General features: G+C 33.3%; 1 protein-coding gene across 1 annotated transcript in view; it reads left to right on the top strand.

Annotated features, from left to right (window-relative positions):
* Positions 1 to 24798, top strand: part of LOC129231166 (glycerophosphocholine cholinephosphodiesterase ENPP6-like) — a 165211-nt gene that overhangs the window by 130475 nt on the left and 9938 nt on the right. The window lies entirely within an intron of this gene.

Here is a 24798-nt window from a genome sequence, read left to right on the forward strand (position 1 = left end):
GATTTCGTTCATGCCTGTGTCAAAGTCAAAGATCAGGTGTTTCCATCAGACCCGAAATTGTGGTGATCGAAGTAATTACGTACTTTCCTCAAACTAAAAAACTCAAAATGAATTCCCGCAGGTAAAAAATCCAAATCGTCAACACGAAAACTACGTAATCTAACTCCTACTTAACTACCTAAAATCTACCCCATCCTCAAGTCGATTGCTATTACATACGCGGCACGTGCTCAGATGTGCTACCAAGTGGTTGGTTGAGAGTTTTTTTTTTTTTTTTTTGTTTTTGCAACAATAAAATGGTTACAGAAAAGCAAAGCGTTTGCTGAAAGTTTAGTTATTTAAATACAATTGAAATAAATCAAAAGGAAAATTATTGCGTAGAAATTTCTTTTTCTTCGTGAGAAGCCTAATTTTAGAACAATGAAAGCTTTTCTTAAGTTACAGAACGCCTTTATTTCTGGTAGAGAAACAATTCCAGTGAAAATTTATTTGCTTACCCGGCTTAACCTTCACATTAACAATCACCGTAATGCTATTTATTCATTTTTTCATGCACAGTAAAATCTCCATGAAAGGACACCTCCGAATGAGGGACACCTCCGAATGAGGGACACCTCCAAATAAGGGGCACCTCCAAATAAGGGACACCTCCAAATAAGGGACACCTCCAAATAAGGGACACCTCCAAATAAGGGACATCTCCTTTTAAGGGACATTTTTTATGCTCCCAGTCCCTTTGAATAGGGGACTCCATGTATTTGCTTCTAATTAATGGATACTCTATTTAAGGGACAGTCATAGAGAACAAAAATACAAAAAAATATGTACAAGTACATAACAAAGAGTGAATTTACTGGAATTCAAGTTTCACTTTTCCTCTAAAAATTTATTGAGGAGAGTTTAATATTAGCATATGTTAAAGAAACAAGTATGTATTGTAAAACTATATATTGTCATTTGCCCACCCAGATATTTATTCAAGTACAGGCTCAGGGCCAAAGGAGAGGGCACAGAAACTGACTAGATGTTTATATAAAAAATGAAATGAGAACACTAATTATAATTCATAATGTCTTGCATTTTAAATTACATGACATGAAGTAAATTCATCCAATGAATTACAGTAACCCCTCGTTACATCGCGCCTCGTTATATCGCTGATTCGGATATATCGCGCTTTTTCTTTTTCTCCCAAAAAATTTTATGTTTAATTAGAAAATGTTGCTTCTTATTTAAACTCACCGCAATTTTTTTGAAAAATATTTCTCAAATAAATTTTCTTTTTCTAATTAAAAAAAAAAAAAAACTTGCATAATTTCAAAGTACTTAGTTCAATACAGTTTCAGCTGCAACTTTCGACTCATATTAAACCATAAACCAATAAAAATATTTTTGTATTTTTTTAAAGAAAAATTGGTAGACTAATTTCTTTTTGATTTTACAAAAAAGAATCGTCCTACACTGTTAAAAATTTTCCGGAAAATTTACGGAAATTGTTACTGGCATCCATGTTGCCAGTAACTATTACCGTAAAAATCAAATGTTACTGTAAAATTTTACGGTTTCCTCGGTAGGCCACAGCAACCAGTTGGCGCTGGGATCGCTTATTTCTCCGGTATAAATTACCATAAAAATCAGCGATGCGTCGGCGATGCAATTTACAGTAACAATTACCAGAAAATCTTCCTGAATTTTTAACAGTGTAGTTCGATACTAAACTCAAGTTTTTGTTGGGGCACAAGTCGTTAAATTTTATGTTAATACGTTAAAATTGCGTAAATTTTTATAACCTCGGTTATATCGCGTTTTCGGATATATTGCGCTTTTTTGTTGTCTCCCGACAAGCGCGATGTAACGAGGGGTTACTGTACTTCAAAGAAATTCCTTTATGCTGCAAAACTTTGGGCTTACCAAATTTTTGACTTAATTATAATTAGAACAATTATAAAAACTTAAAAAAAATTCACCAAATGTGAATTTTCTTAAATGTGTATGAATCACGTATAGTGTTTAATCTTAAATGTTAGCAGTTTAGGTTTATAAAAAAATATACTGAGTTAACGCATTGCATGCATAAACTAAAATACCTACAAAGAAGAGACACCTATATTTAAGGGACATTATGTCTGGTCTTATTAGTGTCCCTTATTGAGAGTTTCTACTGTATATATAAATGACTGTGAGTAATGTGTGTTTCTTTCCAATTTACAACGGCTTTTTGCAAATTTGTCTCTTAGTTCCATTGATGTTCAGGAACTCACATAAGGGGATTTTCCTTATACAAATCTACAGTTTACGTCAGATCCATGCCAAATTTGAAACAGAAATCCTTGGTGCTCAGAAATTCACATCTGGGGGTTTTAACCAAAAAAAAAAAAAAAATGTGAGAAAAGAAATGCTTACACCTATAAATAACAATGACTGAATTTTTAGAATTTAAAACAGGATCAAAATGTGTCTGAAATAAAATTTTGAGTCTTAAAACTGCTCATTTCTACACGTTAACAAGAAATTGTACACTATTTTTTTCCTTTTAAGTCTGATTGTTGAACATGCGTCAGTTGACTCAATTTTTATTTCCGAGGTAGACCATGCACCACCGAGCAACGCAGCTCATTTAATCATGAATGATCACACACCGTTTTTAATTCATGCTTTGAATATATCTCCATTGATATTCTAGGGTTAGAGCATTCACTCGAAGAGAGGCTAACTCGAGAACTTTATTTCATGTTGTAATTTGTCTCCATGTTCATTCCCCATATGAGCTGAAATCGTCTCTCAACTATGAGCTTGACAGATTACTGACACAGTAACTAGCATTTTTACCATAAAAAAATGCTAAAAAGAAATAACATCATTCTACAACATCATCATTCATTGGCATGAACATCATTCCTTAGACACATTTACTTGACACATTTTTTTAATAATAAGCCTGCTAATTAAAACACTGTATTAATATCTAGCTGGGAATAAGAAAATACATGTTTGAGATTCTTCTCCGTTTCTTAAAGAGTCATTAAGAACAAGACTTCTTAACGGACACACCCGACTTTGACATTTAGAAAGAAAAAAAAAAAACATTGGCTAGTTTTATGACGAAAAAGAAGCAGACAACAGCTGGTAACAGTTTTCTGCAGCAATCGCAAAAAATGAACGCTACTGTTCTTGATAGAAATTGGGGAAACATTCCTATCCATAGGCGGCTGGTGCATCAAAAAAGTGGACGGTGAATGGAGGTCTGTGGGTGAGGGGGGTGCAGGTAAGGTGGGCGGGACCCCTAACACTGACTAGTATTTAAAAAAAATGGGAAAATCGAATTTTAGCGTCATTACTGATCAAATGACTTTTGCTAAAAATTCAAGATCTAGCCAGAAAAACCGGACAGATGGCCAGTCACTGTCTTCTAGATGAGAAGGTAGTGCCACAGTAGAATCTATCCTTGCAATTCAAAGCTCTATATTAATTTTCACGAAATAATAAAATGCTATAAATTAAAAAAAAAATCACACATTAAGTCAATAGTTCTTTCTTTAAACACGTGAATGGATCCATTTTATCATTTTTTGATCAACCGTTATTTTTGAACTTAGAAAAGTGGAGGGGCAAAGCCCCGTAATTTTTTAATGTGTGGGGGCAGTTGCCTCCCTTGTCTCCTCATATGATCCACCTATGCTCCTATCCTGCTTCTACTTAAATCGAATTTGCAAGTACACTCCAATCCACAGAGTAAATACAAAGTGCACACCTAACTAACAATAGTTTGCGAGCTCTTTTATCAGTAAGGTAGAAACTGACTGTCGCATGTTGAGGCATGTAGTAGTCAAATGTAAGGCGGGGGAGGGGGTCGTGCATTCATTTGAAACGTAGATTGGTCGCCAAATGGTACTAGTCAAAACCGTTTTAACGTGGACAACCAAGAATTATCCGTAAAGCATTTTTCAATTTTTATTTTACTCGAGGCTTAATCTTAAGGAGACATTTGAACCAGGACTGCCAAACGGACTTTTTGCAAAACCGATAGTTGAGCTCATAAAATCCCCAAGATCGAGAAAAAAAACCCAAAATCAGGTAACTTAGAATTCTAATTCACTTTTTTTGTAATTGTTACTATAGTAGTTGGTCAATTATTAAGCTGAAAATAATAAAGTAAACTAAAAAATTGTGGTAATAAATATTGAAATTGATCTCACAAGGCTTATTTATTCAGAACAATTTCTTTGGAAACGATGTAAAAATTGTCTACTGAAAAAAGTAATGTTTTGACTTGAAACAATCATACAGATAGTTCAAGAGGTGCAAGACAATTATCTTCATACATAAATGGCTACTTCTGTATGTATGCATGTCCGGGGTAAACTTCAAAACTACTGGACGGATTTTAACCATTTTTTCACCATAGATAGCTACATTATCAGGAAGCAACTTAGGCTATAATTTATTACTAAAAAACTTAGTTTAAAAACGTTTTGATGGAAAACAGTAAATTGCATGTACTTTCCCCATTAAATGATTAAATATAAAACCCATTGTTAAGAAAATTCGTTGCCTAACAACAGCAATATTTAAAGTAATCATAATGAAAATTGCAATCAAGGCTTCTCTAAGGCAAGCATGACATGAATTGCTTTCTTAGGATTTTAATCCTTATCTATATACATAAATGGCTACTTCTATATGTAAGAATGTCCGGAGTACACTTCAAAACTACTGGACGGATTTCTACCATTTTTTCACCACAGAGATCTATATTATCAGGAAGTAACATAGGCTATAATTTGTATATAAAAATCTTAGTTTCAAAAAGTTATGATGGAAAATAGTAAATGTCATGTGATTTCCCCCATTAAATGATTAAATACAAAACCCATTGTTACAAAAATTCAGTGCCTTACAACATCAATATTAATAGTAATCATATTGAAAGTTTTGAATCAAGGCTTCTCCGGAGCAAACATCAGTTTAAAGTCATTTAAACATTTGAAAAGTCTTTTTTTTCCTTTTCTTTTTGTATGTGTACTATTTAATTAAATAAAGAGCACGGTTTTTTTCAGTGATCTTTGTTTTTGTTAGTTCATATTTTGGAAATTCTTCACATTTTTATATGCTCAGATTCGTGCTTTCGTTTCTAAATGAATACTCGTTCGTTTCTTTGCTATTTTACTTTTATGGGTAGAGAAGAAGCTCGATTTTTAATCACGTCAAAGCGGTGCGTTTTGAGTTCTTTCAATTAAAACAGAAAACAAAAGAAAGTAGCGATTGTTTCTCACAATTATTACTGACCCAGGCAACGCCGGGTATTTTTGCTAGTAGAACGTAAAGGTAAAATAACAAGCAGGATTTGAGCGTTTTTTTTTTCTCCGTACCTACGCAACTTTTAAGAATGTACATTCTTGATTGCTTGGTCAAAAACTGTTTGTCCACTGGTTGAGGCGTTCATTCACTGGGTAGGAGCCATTTTTTTTTCATTTCAACACCCCAAAAATTGCCTTGATCCATCCATACTCCTAATCATAAAAATCCTCACTTTTTTTTTTATAAATAACTACGTATATTATTTAATGTGATTTTACACTCACGTGGCAAGTAAGATAATTCTCAACAATGCTATGATTTTTTTAAAATGTAAATTTGCTTAAGTGTTGATATTAGGCTTTAGCGGTAAACTAGTTAACAAAGATATCTTTTTTCACGAATAAACGCAAAACCTGAGAATTTTGAATAAAATCTCAAGTACACAAGGTCTCTATTGAAAACCCGAGAATGTTTTTTTTTTTTTGGGGGGGGGGGGGAGTTCAAGCTCTGGCAGCCCTGACTTGAACCAATCTACCCATAGACGGACGAATCTATTCGAGTTTTAGGAAGGTATGTTTCGCAGATACGTTAATTGGCACACGATTGAGAATGTTTTCTCTTCCGGCGTCCAGCCTCTGAGCCTAATATAATGGTGGTTAACTAAGTGAAATCAATTCATTCAGGGTATAACTTTGAAGCACAATTTCTCTATTTTAAACAGCCTTTTTCGCATTTTAACAGTTTTATTCTGGCCAGCAGCATCCCAATCGGAGGTCACGGGAGGTCACTGTGACTTTCCAAAAAATCCCTTTTTTGGCAGGTTTTAACTTACAATACGACAAAATTATCATCATCCGGTAAAGTTGGAGTTCTATTCGGCAAAATTATCATCATTCGGTGAAATTAGGAGTTCCATTCGTCAAAATCATTATCATTCGGAAAATTAGTAGCTCCAATCGGCAAATTGAGAATTTCCGCCCTCCCAAAAAATTAAGTTCGGAGCGCCCCTGATTCAGGCAGTACATTTCGAATATTTCAAAGCCGAGGGGGCGAGGGAAATAACTCCCTGATCCCCCTCAAATGACGGGTGTGGTTTTATTAACTTGTTGGTACACATCGAAAATTAAAAAAAAAAAAACTCTCAAAAGATTGTATAGTTTGTAGTAGTTATCTGAAATTCGGAAACAATAAGTTCTAGCCAGATTCAAAGTTATTGAACAATCAGTAATTGATTGTTTTCTTATTTATTATTGTTAACTTGACCGTTAAATGACGTCCGTTCTTTGGTTTATTTTTCTATTCTTTTAATGCATGCGTCAATGTGCCTTTTAACCGAATTATTTATAAACAACCGTCTCGATTTTGCACAATCTTTTTTACTCGAAAACAGTATCCAGCACATAACATCCAGTATCCAGGAACTGGCATTCATTTCAATTTTGACGTCTTGAGTTTCAATTTTAGTTCCGATAAAAAGTAAAATTTGCTAGTAATAAAAATCACTAGTAGAAGTAAGAAAACCAACGCGTAGGGTCCTATCGCAGTTCGTGATTGCGAAAAACATAATTTCAAAGTTCAAACTTTTTTTTTATGTGCATTTATGGCTTCTTTAAAGAACGTCAGAAATGGGATCAAAAAAAAAAAAAAAAAAAAAAAAAAAAAAAAAACCCCTTAATAGCAATTAAACAAATTAAAGGATAAAAAATCATCGAAATGTTTGAAAAATTCCCTTTTTTACTTCACAGCGTCATAAGATTTCTATCATCTTTAATATTGTGCATCGAATATTACAATGTAGGAAAACTAATTTCAACAATGACAAAAAATAGTGTTAAATTTGCATTTCAACTTCAAAAACTAAAGATAAATCGAAATCACTTACCTTTCTAAAAGTTAAGCAACTGCAGTTCTACTGTTACCCGGGCTGCTGGTTGACTAAACTGAATGAGCTTTCGCTCCATATCAAAGGTTAATTCGAAAATTAAATTGGTTAAGTTAATTAAGAAGACTACTTAGTTGCAAAAAAGGCATTTGATTCGTTAATGAACATTTACGTGCACAATGCAATGCAGTTGTTTACATAAAATTGTTAGAGACTACCCTTTCCAATGAACTATTCGAAAGTTTCCATTCGTTATTAAGAAATAAAGTTACAGTTAAGTTTTCCCTCACGTTTAAATCCGCTTCCTTTTTCTCGACAAATAGCCGCCAAACAGTAGCTTCAGAACTAATTTTATGTTGTGTTCAGACCCGTCATTTAAGGAGATCGCAGTGTGCGTGGGGGGGGGGGATAATGTATTTTCATGTAAGTGGGCGTGTTTTTTGCGGTTTTTTGATATAATACGCATTGAGTGTACAAGATAGGTCTAAACTCTTAGGCAAAATTATGAGGAATGTTAGAGGACATAGGGCCGTGGTAGCTCGATCGGTAGAGTGTCGGATTCGGGGCCGGAGGGTAATGAGTTCGAACCTCGATGGTCGAAGACCCATCGTCGTCATTAAAGGGGACTGGACGACGTTAAATATGCTCGTAGTCTCAATGTCCTCCAAGTGAAACGATACCTCTGGGGGTGCTAGCACCAGGTAGCTATTAGCTCCTGGTGTAGTTCTAAATTCTCATTAACTGTTCGATCCGGTGATGGTGCTGCCATCTATCGGTATAAAAAAAATAATGGAGGCAAGGAACTTAGTATGCAGTCCTCGAAATAAATACAGTTGTAGTCAGTTGTGAATCGAAATCGAAGTTCCTATTCCTATTCCTATTCAGAGTCACAACTGACTACAACTGTATTTATGTCGAGGACTGCATACTAAGTGCCTTGCCTCCATTATTTTATATACCGATAGATGACAGCACCATCTCCGGGTCGAACAGTTAATGAGAATTTAGAACTAGTCCAGGAGCTAATAGCTACCTAGTACTAGCACCCCCACGAGCATATTTAACGTCGCCCAGTCCCCTTTAATGACGACGGTGGGTCTTCGACCATCGAGGTTCGAACCCAGGGCCCTCCGGCCCCGAATCCGACACTCTACCGATCGGGCTACCACGGCCCAAATCGAAGTTAGAGGACATGGTAAGATGCAAGAATCGTGAAGAGACAGATGGTCGCAAGCGCAATACTGACGCGCAACATGCACACAAAGCCAGAAACCGATGGATGCAAAACAGGTCGCAAATTTATTATACAAAGACAGCGATCAATAAAATTTTGTCAAAATGGCTTGTTGTTGCAACAGTGAGTACTTTGTCATTGCGACGCAATGTATTGCAGCTGCAGACCGCAAATTTAAACAACCGCTTTAAACATTTCTTGAAAACTAAAAATGTTGTGTAAAATCGTCTTTGTGACCTGTTTTGCATCCACCAGTTTCTGGTTTTGTGTGCACGCAGCACGTCAGCGTGGCGTTTGTGACCATATGTTCCTTATGATTCTTACTTCTTATTCTCCCTGTTAACACCCCTTAAAGTTTTGTGCAAGTGTTCAGACTCATCTTGTTCACCCTTGCCTCACCCCGTGGAAAAATTCGAACTTTCGCAGTGTTTCGATTAATACAAGCTAGGTGGACAAAAGTCAAGTTCAGAATTCATCATTTCATCACACAAAATTAAAGTGTTCCTAAATTCACATGATTTAATTTTTCAAGACAAATATTATTTTTACTGGTTAGTGCTTTTCTTCCTTATTTAATTACTCTATCTCATAATTAAATAATATTTAAAAAAAAATAAAGAAAAACGAATGAGTTTTTGCCCGTTTAAAACCTTTCAAGTGATGGTAATGATTTTACCCAATTGTACCCGGGCTAAATTTTCTGTATATAATAGCTGCAATTTCCCATTATTAATAAGGCGTATTATAGTCAGCACACTCAAGTTCCTAAATTCACATGATTTAATTATTCAAGACAAATATTATTTTTACTGGTAAGTGCATTTCTTCCTAATTTAATTACTCTATCTGATAATTAAATAATATTTAAAAAAAATTTAAGGATATACGAATGAGTTTTTGTTCGTTTAAAACCTTTCAAGTGATGGTAATGATTTTTTCCAATTGTACCCAGGCTAAATTTTCTGTATATAATAGCTGCACTTTTCCCGCTATTTATAAGGCGTATTATAGTCAGCACACTCGAGTACAACATACTTTTTTCTCTAGAGTACTTTATTTCAAGTAGAGATTTCTTTGAAGAGTTATTGAAGCACCCAAAGCTTTGGGTAAAAAAAAATATGTTGTACTCGAGTGCGCTGACTATAATACGTCTTATTAATAATGATAAATCTGCAGCTACTATATAGAGAAAATTTAGCCCGGGTACAAATGGGTACAAGTCATTGCCATCACTTGGAAGTTCTGAAACAGGCAAAAAATCCTTCGTTCATCTTTAAAAAAAAATTTAATATTATTCAACTATCAAATAGATTAATTAAATTAGGGGAAAAAAGCGCTTACTAGTACAAATAATATTCATCTTGAACAATAAAATCATATGAAATTAGGAACACTTTAATTTTGTGTGATGAAATGATGTCTGGAACGCAAATGATTTATTCTATTACAAACGGATATGTACCTTTGAACCTTATTACTCACATGACGGAAGGGAGTTAGACATAAACAAATAACTAAGTTTCATGTTTTGGTTTATTGTTTGCATTATCTCCATACCAAAGTTTAGAATTTTGAACATGACTTTTGTCCACCTAGCTTGTACCAATCGAAACACTGTGTGTCGTTATATTTATGCAGAAGTTAATCAGTTGCACATAAATAAAGGGCCGTGTACAAAGCTTCTTTGCCTACAGACAAACACAGGAAAGATTTACAAACGCAATGAAGATTTATATACACAGGAGAAGGAAATAACACCCAGGCCCCTGGTGGGAATTGAACACACGACTTCCGCCATGCGAAGCAAAGTTTCTACCACACAGTCATAGACACCCCTCTGAATTATTTATTTCTTAACTTGATTGTTTACATCATTTATTTATACTAGAAGTTAATCAGCTTCACAAACATGACCGCTAACGCAAACAAAGCCCCTTTGCCTCAGGATAAGCAAAAGAAGAATTAACAATGCAAAGAAAAGGAAACTACACCCAGGGCGCTGGTGTAAATTGAACCCATGATCTCAGGCATACGAAGCGAAGCTTCTGTTACAGAGCCACCGAGGTCCCGCAGAATTACTTTATTTATTTATATTTTTCTTTATTTATACAGAAGCTAAACAACTTCACATACGTTGAGGACTGCGTGCAAAGCGCCTTTCCTCTGGACACACACAGTGAAGATTTATAACACAAGAGGAAGAAATAACACCCAGGGTCCCGGCGGGAATTGAACCCACAACCTCCTGCCTAGAAGACGAAGTTTCTATCATAGAGCTACGAAATTTCCCCCAGATTTTCTCAGTGATATAATGGGCAGTGGCTACTTTTATTACTAAATTTTTTTTTGGAAAATCAAGAGTATAGAAAATCTATTTCACAGTCTAACCTGGAAGGTGTAGCATTGGACATTCTAGTTTTTATTTCAAATTCTAATATACTAAAAATTTGAAAATTATCTAATCAAATTGCCAGCAACGGAATCAAACGGCCAGCCATGGCATTACACTAATAAAAACTTCTAAAAAGGTATGGCATAATAAAATTGGAACCGCCGATTATTAAATTCAAAACCTTCTCTCCAGTTGCGAAAGATGACATATTTTTATGCTTACTAGTTTGCTCGAGAAATTACTATGTTTAAACACTTCTGGATTAATCAGGTTTTAAGTCAAATACTTCAAAAATAAATAAATAAATAACATTGAATTAAAAAATACATTAAAAAAATAATAAATAAAATTAAATTAAAAAAAACTAAGTGAACAAAAATTTAGAAATAAATTAAGTAAAATAAAATAAATAAGGACTCTCATTCTGAAATCAAATTTCTTAAGTTTCAATTATTTTAAAACCCGTTTACCTGCCATGATACATTTTACAAACATAGCAAGCGTGCTGAGCGGAATAGTGTTGTTTTATTCGTAGTACTTTAATCCAGTTTTATGTAGGCTATATTTTTTATCGTTACTTATTTCACTATAGGACTGAAACGTGCAAACGAGATTACAACAGAAGAGTATTGCTAATGCTATTGGGTTGTAATGTGCGTTATCCGTAACGTGAACGGTGAACAAAGACATCACTCAATTAAATTGAAAAGAATCAGATAAGTCCTTAATTATGGAATCGTAAATCAGAAATGTTTAGCTTGCGAAGATTAGACTAATGCTGCCTTTGAAACAAATGGGGGCAGAGGAACCAACTAAAAAGCTTATTGCTTTTAAGATTCAATTGGTGTTCTTCATCTGGACCTATTTCAAGGGCAGTTATCAATCTCAACGTGTTTTAATGTTTTATCCCTCAAAAATTATGTATTTTTCTCATTCTATTTTGATTTTCTAAAAATTAAGCCCAGTTTTATTTGGATGCTGACGAGAAGATATTACAATGTATTAGCTACGAAAAAGGACAGCTTATTCCGGTTTTTTTTTCTTTTCCATTATCACGGACATTTTACCATGCTCAGGGCACAGGTGGGAACCGAACCCACGATCTCTTTAGCTGCTCCTAGGCAGATTGCAAAGCTGGTGCTTTCCACCACTCGGCCACGTAGAGGCATTTGGACTGAACATCATTATACCTCTATGGGTGCTAGCACCAGGTAGCTATTAGCTCCTGGTCTAGTTCTAAATTCTCATGAACTGTTTGATCTGGTGATGGTGCTGCCATCTATCGGTATAAAAAATAATGGAGGCAAGGCGCTTAGTATGCAGTCCTCGACATAAATACAGTTGTAGTCAGTTGTGACTCGGAATCGAAAATCGAACATCGTTATAGTTTAACTGTAGCTGCGGTTATTGTATCTTGAGCTTGGAAAAAGCATGTTGTGCCTTTCTACTTTTCCCAAGTCCCAAAAGCAAGTATACTTTTTATTAACTTGGAAATGTATTGCTAAAAAAGGATGTGTTCTTTTGACTTTTTATCGTACAATATGAAATGCGCGAAAAATGCTCTAGCTAAAAACAAAACTTATAAGACGATGCTGAAAACAAATGAAATAATAGCTAATTGATTGTCTTTTCTTGTGGCTTACTGAAACTAAGTGGTTCGCTTAAGTGAAGTGCTAAATTAAGTTTTAAATTCTTGACTATTTGGAAATGCTGAAAAACAGTAGCGATTCTATGTAATAAGCAAACAATTTTAAGGGGCTGGGGGGGGGGAGGGGCATTGCTGGCACTTCTTAAGTTTAGTATGTCTGATACAAGAGCATAGATAAAGTTACTTATTTATTTGTAATGATAAATTACTTTTTTTAGATGATTTTGTGTGTTAATAATAGATATTCAAACAAAGATAGATAAATATTGTTCTGACTGATTTTTTAAAGTTATTTATTGTAACAAACTAAATATTCTTAAAAAAACCATTGCTAACACTTATACCTTAATAAGGATTTTTTTTTCTGAATTTCTAATTAAAAACTAAGTATTAAAGGGGTTTTCTTTTTGTAATAACATTTGAAGTGCGTACTTTTATAACTTACTGCCGTAAGCTAGCATACTTTATTTTAGTATACCCAAAAATCTTTTTGTGCGACCTTTTTTTGTGCGATTTTTTTTTCTTTTTGTGTGATTTTTTTGTGCGAACTTTTTTTGTGCAGTGTATGAAAATTTCAATTAGATTGGGACTCAGTTGGCGATAGTATTTATAGAACGGACGAAGTTATTTACAAAGCGAACTTTTTTTATGCGATTTTTTGTGCGGTCCCTATCCACCGCACAAAAAACGGTTTGGGTGTGTGAAGTTGGTACACATACGTGACTGTTTGTCAGAAAAATGTATGTCCCGTTGTTCCGAGGCACAACATTGCCTAGGCACAATCTGCAATTTCTACTTTAACTGTCTCACAGTTTTTACTTAAAAAACGATTTGTACTTGATTGCATTACAAGAGAATATTTAGGTGTATTTAAATGTTGTAAATTCAATTTTGTAGAGGTAAAAAAGTATGATGAGAAAAATTTCAAATTTAGAAATAACTCGTCGTATTTTGCAATGAAAAATTTTAAGTTGACTATTACGATTTCACATACAGCGAGCAGTTTTGGTAACTAACGTTTTATAAAGATATCAATTTGACGATCGTAATTTTACTACTAGTCGTCATTCCCCCCCCCCCCCCAACTTACTCTATTACGGAAAGAATTATTATTATTGTAAGGTTCTAACTCGCTTTTTGAAATTAATTTTCTATATTTTATAATTTCCATTTTTATTTTTTATTTTTTTTATAAGGTTTTAACAATGAAGCCATTTTCTAGCTATTAGTGAAATTCTCTTCGCAGATATTTCAACACCCCGAAGCTTTTACAAATGGGAAAGAGTTTAACATAATGACTTTTAGCTGGCAGACATCGTAAATGTTATTGAGGACCCTCTTTCGATTATGAGGGATTATTCCCATTAACGGAATAATACTGAGATCTGTTTCGCATCGTGACATGGCCAGATTAAATTATTTAAAACTACTCCAAAGGGCTCGTCCCTAAATGACGTTAAGATATGGGGGGGGGGGGAAGGAAATTGTAACAATATGTGATAAGGGCGAGGGAGGAGGTAACAAGTGACATCACACATTTTTTATAACAATTTGATTATGTAATATAGTAAGATATGTGACAAAGGTAAGCAGAAGTGGGACATTTTGCTAACAAAATCTGCAGAAGGAAGCGGGGGTGAAACATGTTGAAAATAGCGTGTCATGATTAATGGACACACAAAAGCAGATCATTTTGGCAACTAAAAACAATCTTAATAACAATAACACTTTTGTATCGTGATTTCAAACCCTTAAAACAACTCTGATTCCCCCCCCCCTTCCGCTCTTTCTCTCTACATATGTATACAATCCATAAAAGAACACAAATGAAAGTAGAAAAGAGAAAAAAAAAAACTAAGGGAAAATTGTTGTACCTCCTTGTCTTCAGCCAACTTTCTTGATATAAGCATTGTTTTAAATTCTGCCTGTTTTACCTCCATTTATGACAAAAGAAGAGATTTTTGCTTCCCAGTCTTCAAAACTGGGACTCATGCCTCAGTAAAAAAGGTTTTAATGGCTTCATTGTTTCACAAGCACTAAGAATTTCCAGAATTTGTAACACTGAATCTGCTTTTAATAAAGAACTTCTAGTTCTCCAAACTCTTCTTCAATACAACAATTTTCCCTTAGGTTTTTCCGAAAACATTTTAAAGAATTTTCATTTTCAAGATTGCTTTTTTGAGATTAGTTAACTGTAACCCTTTTAACTGTTTAACGAATGATACAAGATTTTCAAAGCACGTGCGTGTGAAGGTAGCAAGTGGATGTGTTAATATAGTTTAAAAGTTGACCCTGCCTGAATTTTGATTTATTTACCTCTGTTTTCTCTTCATGGATCATCTTTTCGCTTTTTTTTTTCGTTGACAATTGGACTGAACTCGATCAGATGGACAAGGATTTGACTTTTGCTTCGGACTTAACAAGCAAGTGCTCTTTCTTGGATGTGAGATGGTGTGTTTCCATTGGAAGCTTTGCTACACTTATCCTTTTTGATGTAGCAGAGCGGACGAAACCCCCACTCACTTTTTTGTTTTTCATTTGTGATGAATGTACACAATGCCTTCTGTTTTTAATTATTATTATTATTTTGTTTTATTTATTTATTTTATTTATTATTATTATTATTATTATTATTATTATTATTTTTTGATACAATTTTAGTGAATTTTTCTTTGGCCAGGTGGGTGGTAAATGATTATTTCCACACCAGGCATTTGTATATTCATTACATTCTCTCCCCATTTTATATCTTTTCAAAATTTGGCGGCTGCCGCTTCAAAGTATGCATTTTTTGGATTTTGTAGTGCGTTGCCTAACTATCCATTTGATGTTGCTTTGTAGTTCTGGTACTTAATACTTTGAGATTTCCAATGCTGATGAGTTCAATCTCAAAGCAGCCTTCCTTTTTCTTTGGCTTTGTTGAGAATTTTTTTTTTATCCCTCCACCTTTTTTTTGCCTTTTTTACAAATATGTAATTCCATTTTTGTGAGTGAGAACTATATGGGTGTGATATAGTGTAATTGAGTGCTAATTTTGGGATTGAGTGGCAGCATGCGACTTGTCTCGCCGTGCGTCTGGTGGTGTGGTGTGGAGGAAAGAGCATGATTCGACGACATCTTCGTCCATCCCCCGGGGGCCCGCGGTTGGCGAAATACCGATCGGCATCGTCCGCTCGCCAATCGAACAAAGAAGAGCTCTCGAGGGGAACCGGTCTCACGCGACCAACCAGTTGATCGCGAAGCTTCCCTATAAATAGCCGTTCGCGTGCCGCGCTCTCCTCTCGACTCCTTTCTCTCTATCCCTCTCTCCCCCAGAAGCTCGCGCGCTCTCAGAGATGCCGCTCACCCCTTGAGAGCCCTCCTCCTCCGCATCACCATCATCATGTCCTCCATCCCTTAGCCATGGGCTTCAACGCGGCGCTCTCCGAGGCCGGAGAGTTCGGACTCTACCAGCGGCTCCTCTGTTTTGTTTTCCTGCTCACGGCCATAGCCTACCTTTCTCTCAGTTACTGGATCCAGATTTTTATCCTGCTAGTGCCGGATCACCGGTGCCGGACGCCGGATGCGGCCGGAAACGGGAGCCGGTGTGGGATCGGGAACGACTCGTGGCACGCTTCCAATGCCACCGGTTGCCCCCACGGATGGGATTATGACTTCTCTTCGCTTTTTCCAACAGCAGCTACTGAGGTGAGTGATTTAAAACTGTACCGATCTTTCAAACCTGGGTCGAATAAACAAATTTCTGAACACATTGTAGATTGGTATGAATGCGGGACTCGAATAGAGATCGAGATTAGCGGTCGCCACTCGCCACGTTTTGACTTAATAAAGAATAAGTGGCGACTAAAAATTTTAGTATCATTCGCAACTCGGTCGCCACTTTCCCCACGAACATCGGTTTCGATGGGGAAAGAGGAAATCAATGGTATTAAATATTAATGCTGATGTCATTTGTAACTTTTATTTAAACTGATAATTTTTATGTTTTGGAAACACTTTAAAAGTTAATTTGTTGTTTAGTTATTGGTTTTTTCTTCTTTGTTTGGTTTTTGAAAAAAGGGGCGACTGACAAAAATTATAATTAAGGGAACAATTATTAAAATGCCAATGTCTATTAAAGACGTATTAGAAATTGGTCATGTCATTTAGATGTTTGTGTTTTTATGTAAACATGCATACTTCTACCTTTCTTAGCTCTCAGCAAAATAAAAAACAGCACAATCAGCTTAACCATTAATGTTACAGTCGTCAGATAATTATTTTTTTAGAAAAAGAGAAGCGTCCCAAAAGACGACATCATGTAATATCACATTAGCCGAAATGAAATTTTGGTGCAAAATTCCATGACGACCGATTATTTTTAGTCCTGAACATACTTTGGAAATCGGTGTGAGGTTCACGAAAATAATAAGAAGTTACATTTGATTTACGAGTGTAGAAAACCTTGTGATTGTAATGAAGGATTATTTCAAGAAAAAAGAAAATCACGAAGATCATTGCGATCCGTCCACAATGTGTTAAAAAGATTGCGTCAGAAAAGCATAATTGCATTCAGATTGAATTTGGTATAGAACAAGCCATAAAGAATGGGAGGGGGAGTATGTTTCGGGACGGAAACTTGCATATTTATAGTTTAATTATTTAATTTTCGTTGATCTTAAGTATTCTAATGTATTTATCCTGTATTTAAATTAATTTTTTCTTGGTAAAGCATTTATTACTTATTACTTTAAAGTAAGTGTTACTTACTACTTCAAAGTAAGTATTACTCGTTACTTTAAAGTAATTATTACTTTTTACTTTAAAATTAATTGTTATTTATTACTTTAAAAGTAATTATTGATTATTACTTTAAATTAATTTTTGTTTAGAAATTATTATTTAGTAATTATATTTTAAATTAATGAGATATTCACTGGTTCATTGTTAATGTGAAGTTTGAAGTTGAATGCTTGATTTTCAGTTTTTTATTTACAACTATTGGGGGTAAAACATCATACTTAATAATGGATGATGCTGCCAAAAATATGGTACCTTAAATTTGGGGGGGGGGGGGGTATACTTTCAAACTATTTTCAAGCATGTAAGATTAACTTATTTAGACTTCCGTTGTCTTAAAATTTCTATATTATGAATTTAGATGCGTAATAACTACAATAAACTCGCTATAACTGAAAACCTTATAATTTGAACATTCCTTTATCTCGAAGTTTCTATTGGGATCAAAACTCTTGAGAAGGCTGTGGGAGTTTCTCATAACTCAAACTATAAATAACTCAAAGGTTTTTGTCAACCACTTGGGACTTAGAGTTACAGAGAGTAGACTATATACTATATATATATATATAACTGTAATTTTACACATTAATATTGGCTCATTATGGAAATGAAGTTATAAAGTTTAACGTTTGATTTTTAGTGTTTTAATAACAGCCATTTTGAGTTAAACAACATTCTTAATTATACATAACAATGAAAATAACAGTATAAGTTAAATTTATGAGTGCGTTTTCAATTTATTTTTAAGCGTATAAGCTCAAGTGTTTGAGAAGTTTGTTGCTTTAACGACAAAAAAATATAATCAACAAGAAGCTTTTTTCAAAGTTTACTTCAGTGAAGTTTTGTTACTTTGAAAAGAAGAAAAGAAGTTTCTATATGAAAAAGGAGCGTGTTTGAATTAAAAAAATGTGCAATTTGAATAGTTTTCCAGCTCTTATGTTTGATTTCAGACTTTTTGGGATGTTATGTTTTACTGACTTTTTTGTGTTCGGAAATACACGACACGAAAAAAGAGCAAACTAAACTTTTAAAAAAAAAAAATTCTGCTTATTTGTATACTAACAATTTTTTAAAATTAAGTTTTAACGTGTTTTGTTCTTGAAAATATGAATGTTTTCTAAATTATTTTCCCCTGGACCATTTGATCACCTGGAAATATTTGTAGTATTAATAACCAAATATTAAATTTGTATAAAACAGGGAATGTAAAGATTCTTTAAAATTTATCGACAATGTGTGCAAAAATAAATCTTTGGAATTGAATAATCTCGAGGAAGAGGAAACCAAGTTTTTAATTTATACTATGAATGCTCTACAAGATTTAGTTCATAGAAGTGTTCTTGAATTTAAAAAAAAGTTTTTATTAACGTTTTAAAACTTATGTTGATGCTTCTTATTCATTTACTTACTTTTGAAAGTACCCGATGAAAATCCGTGGAATAGTACGCCTATTAGAAATAATGACCGAATTTTCAGAATTAAAAAAAAGGTCCAAAGAATAAATAGAAAAGTCTAAATTTAAATTTTTAGTCATAAAATTGATCTTTGCTACACGTGGACGAGGAATTTTAAAGTATTATTTCTTTCTTCTATTTAAGCTTGATTGTTGAACATGCGCACTTGTCACAACATTTATTTTCGACGTAGACCGTGCAACGCAGCTCGCCTCGAATTAAGTGTAGAAGCATGACACTGTGAATGCAATGCTTTAAATTGAAGTTTTTCATTTGTACTGATTTGAAAATAAAATTAATCTAAATTTCAAAGAGATTAATTTTTTGCTATTTTTAAGATTCTGATGTCACAATAACAAGTAAAATATAAAATTTATAAATTATTTGTACTTGATATATTTTATATAAAGAATATGAATTTAGGTTACGCATTTGTGCTATGGTCCAAAATAAATAAATGTAATCACGAAAAATAAAAGGCTTTAATGCATTTATTTCATGTTTCATATGTAAACATGCATTTATGGCATTTAAATCCTGTATTTAGATTAAAAGTACAAAATTCATGAAGTTAGAATTGTGAAAATAATTGTTGTGAGAACCTCTAAAAATACTGATTTATATTAAGTATAGGAATAAAAACTATATTGAGCTATGACTTTTGATTAACAATTTGGTTTATTTTTTGCATTGATTTAATCTTTTCAATATACTAGCATGCAATAATAAATCTTATTAGTTTTAAAGAACGTGATAAATAGTTGCTTAATGCACTACTATTAAAACTGAAAGATTTGTTATTAGTTTCAAGAACTTTTCCGAATTCCCAGTTTTAACACTGGAATAAAACTCAAATTTTATTGCGGTATTTATTATTAAGATTATTCTGATGCGCGCTGCTTTTGAAAAATAGTTTTATTACGGAGCTTAATAATATACTCCAAAAATTACTTATGTAATTTTCAGAATATGTTATTAAACTCCGGAAATTTTAGGAAATTTAGGGAAATTTAAGGAAATTTTCTACTAAACATTATTTGAATTTTCTACATTAGGAAATTTTCTACTAAAATTAAATTTTTTGCTTTTTTCCAACGAAAACATTAATTAACAGTTACTAATTGATTATAAACAATGAAGAATAATTTTAAATGAATGTTAATTGTTTAACTAATAATATTATGAGGACTCAGTATTATTGAGGAGCACATGTAAATTCTACACATCCTACCCTGATCCTTGCTTCCAGAATTTCCCATTCTTAGGTTTGAGCAGCTAAAGTGATAATAATAATGATTGAGTGAAAAATTGTCATAGTTTAAGCTATGTTCTCAGTTGTCGAAGTCAGTGATATAAGTTCGCTCGTTTCTGCTAAAACAAAGAAACTCTTACTGTAGAAAAACAAACGCTGTCATTGCTCTTAAACTTTAGCAGAGTAGTTGGAATAGGGCTGATACTGCAATGAAGCCCGGATTTTTCGATTTTTATTTTAAGTTGTTGCAGCAAAACACACATCTTCCTGTGTGCCCCTTTCGCATCCATATGGTTTAGAGGGATGAAGAAACAAATTTGAAATATTTTTCAGCATTTGCTTCTCCCCCCCCCCCCTTCCCTATTCTAAGTCACCTTTGCACTCCTTCAAACTTACCCACTTGAAAAAATACCTCAAAAATCATTTGCCCACTTTATTATGCCAAAGACAAATTCAAATAACATAATGAAATTTAGATTCTAGGTATTATTTGTCAAGGTACATAATCTTCGAGTTTGAGTTTCATTTAAATACTCGCTCCCTGTTTTGAGTTACAAGCTAAAGGAAAGGACTATTTTTGAAAATTTTGAGAAATGCTGTGTTGCATAATTTAGAAGGGAAAAAGACGATATTTTTCAAAAATATGCTTGTAAAAAGTGGGAATACCATTAAAAAATCGGAACAGGAAAATGTTTTCCACGTGAGAAATATGTTGGAAAATTGGCATTTCGAGCAATTTTCGGGATCTTTGAAAAGTTCTCAGAATGTTTTCAGAACACAAAACAATAAAACCCTTCATGATTTCAATCAAATAAATACCACAAGTATAAATCAAAATACATTATACAGTCAATTCGCGATAACTCGAAGTCCAATAACTTGAAAATTACTATAACTCGAAGTTTATTCCTAGTCCCGACCTTTTTGTCTTCAATTCCATGCTAAATATTCTCAATAACTCGAAGTTAACTTCCTTTAACTCGAAGCGTTTTTAAAGATGACTTGAAATTTATTTAGAAAGAACGAAAGAAAAAGGACAAATACAGAAACAAGTGACTGTGGGAGAAAAATTAATTCACTAATATTTTTCTCTAATAAATAAAACTATTTCCATCACAATACACCTCGCAAGAAAAATCAAGAAGAGCACCTGTTGAGCCAATGAGCGATAAAAGAATTATTACATGTGCGGAAATGAGTTAGCTTGTTTTCTTTTGTTGTACTGCACAGTTTACACGTTGACATTCGCTTTTAAGCTGTCAAGTCAACTGATGGTACCTTTATTTAAAGGCTGACTTAACTTAAGATGCGTTTCCCTTCATTCTTTAGTTCGATCTTTAGCTTTAAGTTCCTGGGAGACAGTGAGTTTTCTTTACTATTAAAATGTCTAAGCAAATACACTCTGTTAATCATATTAAAAGAAAGAGAAACTTCTAAAGGGGTAGAATTCGAATTAGAAACGAATGAAGATGTGCACCTTTCCTGAAGTAGAATTCAAGTGGTTCCAGCAGTATCGAAATTAAAACTATGCTTTTGATTTTTTTCTCTCAATATTTTTGATTAAACTGTGTATATTGTGCTTAAAAACTTTAAAGTTCTGTAATTTTGTCTGTTATATAAACATATTAGTTAAAATATTCGATGGTTTTTAATATTAAATTGTCGAAAACCGAAACTAGTGGTAAGTCGAACTTTCGATAAGTTGAAGTTTTTCGTCCGTCCCTTTAGGTTCAAGTTACCGCGAATTGACTGTATATAAAAAACATTTTTGATTTCTTGCCTTGGTTTTTAGCTATTTAATGAGAAAAATAAGTTAAGTAAAAAGAAAGAACAAACTTGAAAAATCCTCAAGAAAGACAAATATACTCAGTTTCTGAATCTTTCTAAACAAAATATTTACCAATACGTAACTTTTCCAAAATATGAATTTTTCAATTTCACGCACAGATAGTTTCGACGCAGAAAATGCGGAAATGCGAGGAAAAACATGGGGCTGATACTAAAATAAATAACTGAACATAATTGAAATAGTATGAAATGACCCTTCTATTGAATGTTAAGAATGTGAAATCTCATTTCTAAAAATGAGAGCGAGGGGCAAGGTTTCGAAACATTATTCTCAATGTTATCTTCATTTTCATGGGATAAACCGGTGTTAGATGATGTTAAAATCGGTGTTTCGGGAGATCTGAAAACAATAAGGAGCCTTTATGCAACAATGAAACTGTCTTACCGATTCGGTAAGAACATTGTTTTTTCTTTTGCAGTATCACAATAGAAGATTCATTCAGAAAACAATGAAATTGATGTATATTAGTACTGCTATTCGCTACTGTAGATGGCTAGTAATGAGGATTTTTAATTCAATTTTCGTGCACAGGCGTAACTCATATAACACGGTTAATTCGTTCCGTGTGGTGTAGAAACCGTGTTATACGAGACTTTTTTTAAAAATAACTTTTTAACTTATTTTTTTTTCACTAATTAATCATGTAGATAGTAAAAATCATGTCAATATGTATCGTGTTGTATCGAAACAGTGTTTCGTGTTTCATTGAAACCGTGTAATACGAGACTTTTTTAAAAATAACTTTTTAACTTATTTTTTTTCACTAATTAATCCTGTAGATAGTAAAAATCATGTCAATATGTATCGTGTTGTATCGAAACAGTGTTTCATCGAAACCGTGTTATACGAGACTTTTTTAGAAATAACTTTTTAACTTATTTTTTTTTTTCACTACTAACTAATTAATCATTTAGATAGTAAAAATCATGTCAATATGTATCGTGTTGTATCGAAACAGTGTTTCGTGTTTCATTGAAACCGTGTAATACGAGACTTAGAAATATTGTAAATCAAGGTATGTGTACCGTGTTATATCGAAACCAAGTTTAATAAAAATTATATTAATTTGAATTTTTGGCATCTTGAATTCAAATTATGTTTTTCGTAATCACGAGCGTGTGTGTGTATGTATGCGTGTGTGTGTGTTTGTGTAGGCGCATGTGTGTGGGTGCGTATGTGTATGGAGTGTATGTATGCATGTGTGTGAGTGTTGTGTATGCAGTGCTGTGCATGTAGGCGTTCGTGTGTGTGTGTGAAGGAGGCATGTGTGTTTGTGTCTGTGTGCAGGCATGAGTGTGTGTATGTGTGTGTAGGAGTGTGTGTATATGTAGGTGTGTGTATAGGATATGGACGCAACCTAGACACGGTTTTCGCAAGAGGAGCAGCATCGTGAGGCCGGTCGACGCGACGGTGGTGCTGGCGGAAAAATAAGATCAGCGTAACGCCAAAAACAGCCAAATGAGAACAATAAGCAATCGTGATTGCTCAAAAAACAAAGTAAATTTTATTAGAGCTATCAAACACTAAACAAAAATGATATTCCATCTTTTTTAAAGATAACATTCGTATTATATCAAAACCATGAAGTATTAAATTCAAGTTTCGTACCGGGTGTCATATCGAAACCGTGTTATAATAATCGCAAATTTGGTACCGTGTAATATCGAAACCGTATTGTACAAGTACCGTGTCATACGAGGGAAGCCTATATTTTAAAATGCTGAGAAAATTATTGTCAAGAGCTATAAACGGAAAAGCTGATCAAGAGATGTGATTAGTTATTTTAAATCTTCTTGTTTGATGAAAGTTGATGACTTTGTTCCGTATTATTAAGGAAAGAGAGTCGCATTGAAAATATTTTGCTTGTTTTTTTACCTGTTTGCATTTACTGATTGATAATAAATTAACTTACTAATTTACTTTGTTAATATGAATAACAAACAAATGTTTTTAGTGTTCACTGTAGAGATTTTGTTTTAATACATTTAAATGTATTTTCGGGCAAAATATGTGTATTAAATTTGAGCATTTATAGGAGTTCATAAACTTTGTTAATTTTATTTTTCAGTATTGAAATTTAATTGAAATATTTGTTTTTGAAAATGTAATGGAAAATGCGAGTTTTACGTAATGAACTATATCTTTTTTGTCTCTCCCCCCCCCCCCTTTTTTAGTAAAAAAGAAAACACTAAAAATGAATTTTTTATCTTTTGCAATGAGAAAAGTTAGCAGAAGTAAAACGTTTGTACTTGTAATATTAGACTATTGTCCCTATGTTATTGAATGTGTTTCCGTATTATCGTAATACGTCAAAAAAGAACTACAATATTGAAATATTGTCCTGCAATGTTTCCTAAACAACCAAACGTGTTTAGAAATTTTATCTTATAACTTACACATGCGAAAACTACCTGCAGATTTTAATCAAAATTATGATACATATTTATTATTATTATCATTAATGAATAAATAAATAAAAAAATACAATAATAGAAGAATATCATCAACATAGGCGCTAAAATTTCATGTTGTTATCTTAACAAAAACTAAGTTTGAATCAAAATATTTGCATTACAAAAACTAAAGGATTTAAATTCTTTCAGAAAGTAAAGTTTTGCACTTTTACATTTCTGAAGAAATCTTGAGTTAGAATATTTCCCTTTATCCTTAATTATAATTTTTTCCTTTTGGATAGAGTTTTTACATGTTTTTTAACTAACAACTTTTCATGGTGTTTCATACTGTATTTTCAAATGCATACTTAAATGAGAATACGGAAAGGTTTTTTTTATTTACGAAGAATATTGCATTGGTCAAAAAACTCATCTTAATTATCTTTTTTTAACCTTTATTTCTTTTTTTCCCAGTGATTCAGTTGGATATACGAAATCCACCGATATCAGATCAATCTTAAATGTTCTTAAGGCGAGATTTATAATATTCTACAAATTCCGGGGAATGACGTAAGATTTCTTTAATGTAAAGAAAAAAAATCTAAAAAGACAAATTC

Source organism: Uloborus diversus, chromosome 10 (assembly GCF_026930045.1).
Source record: "Uloborus diversus isolate 005 chromosome 10, Udiv.v.3.1, whole genome shotgun sequence".
NCBI lineage: Eukaryota > Metazoa > Arthropoda > Arachnida > Araneae > Uloboridae > Uloborus > Uloborus diversus.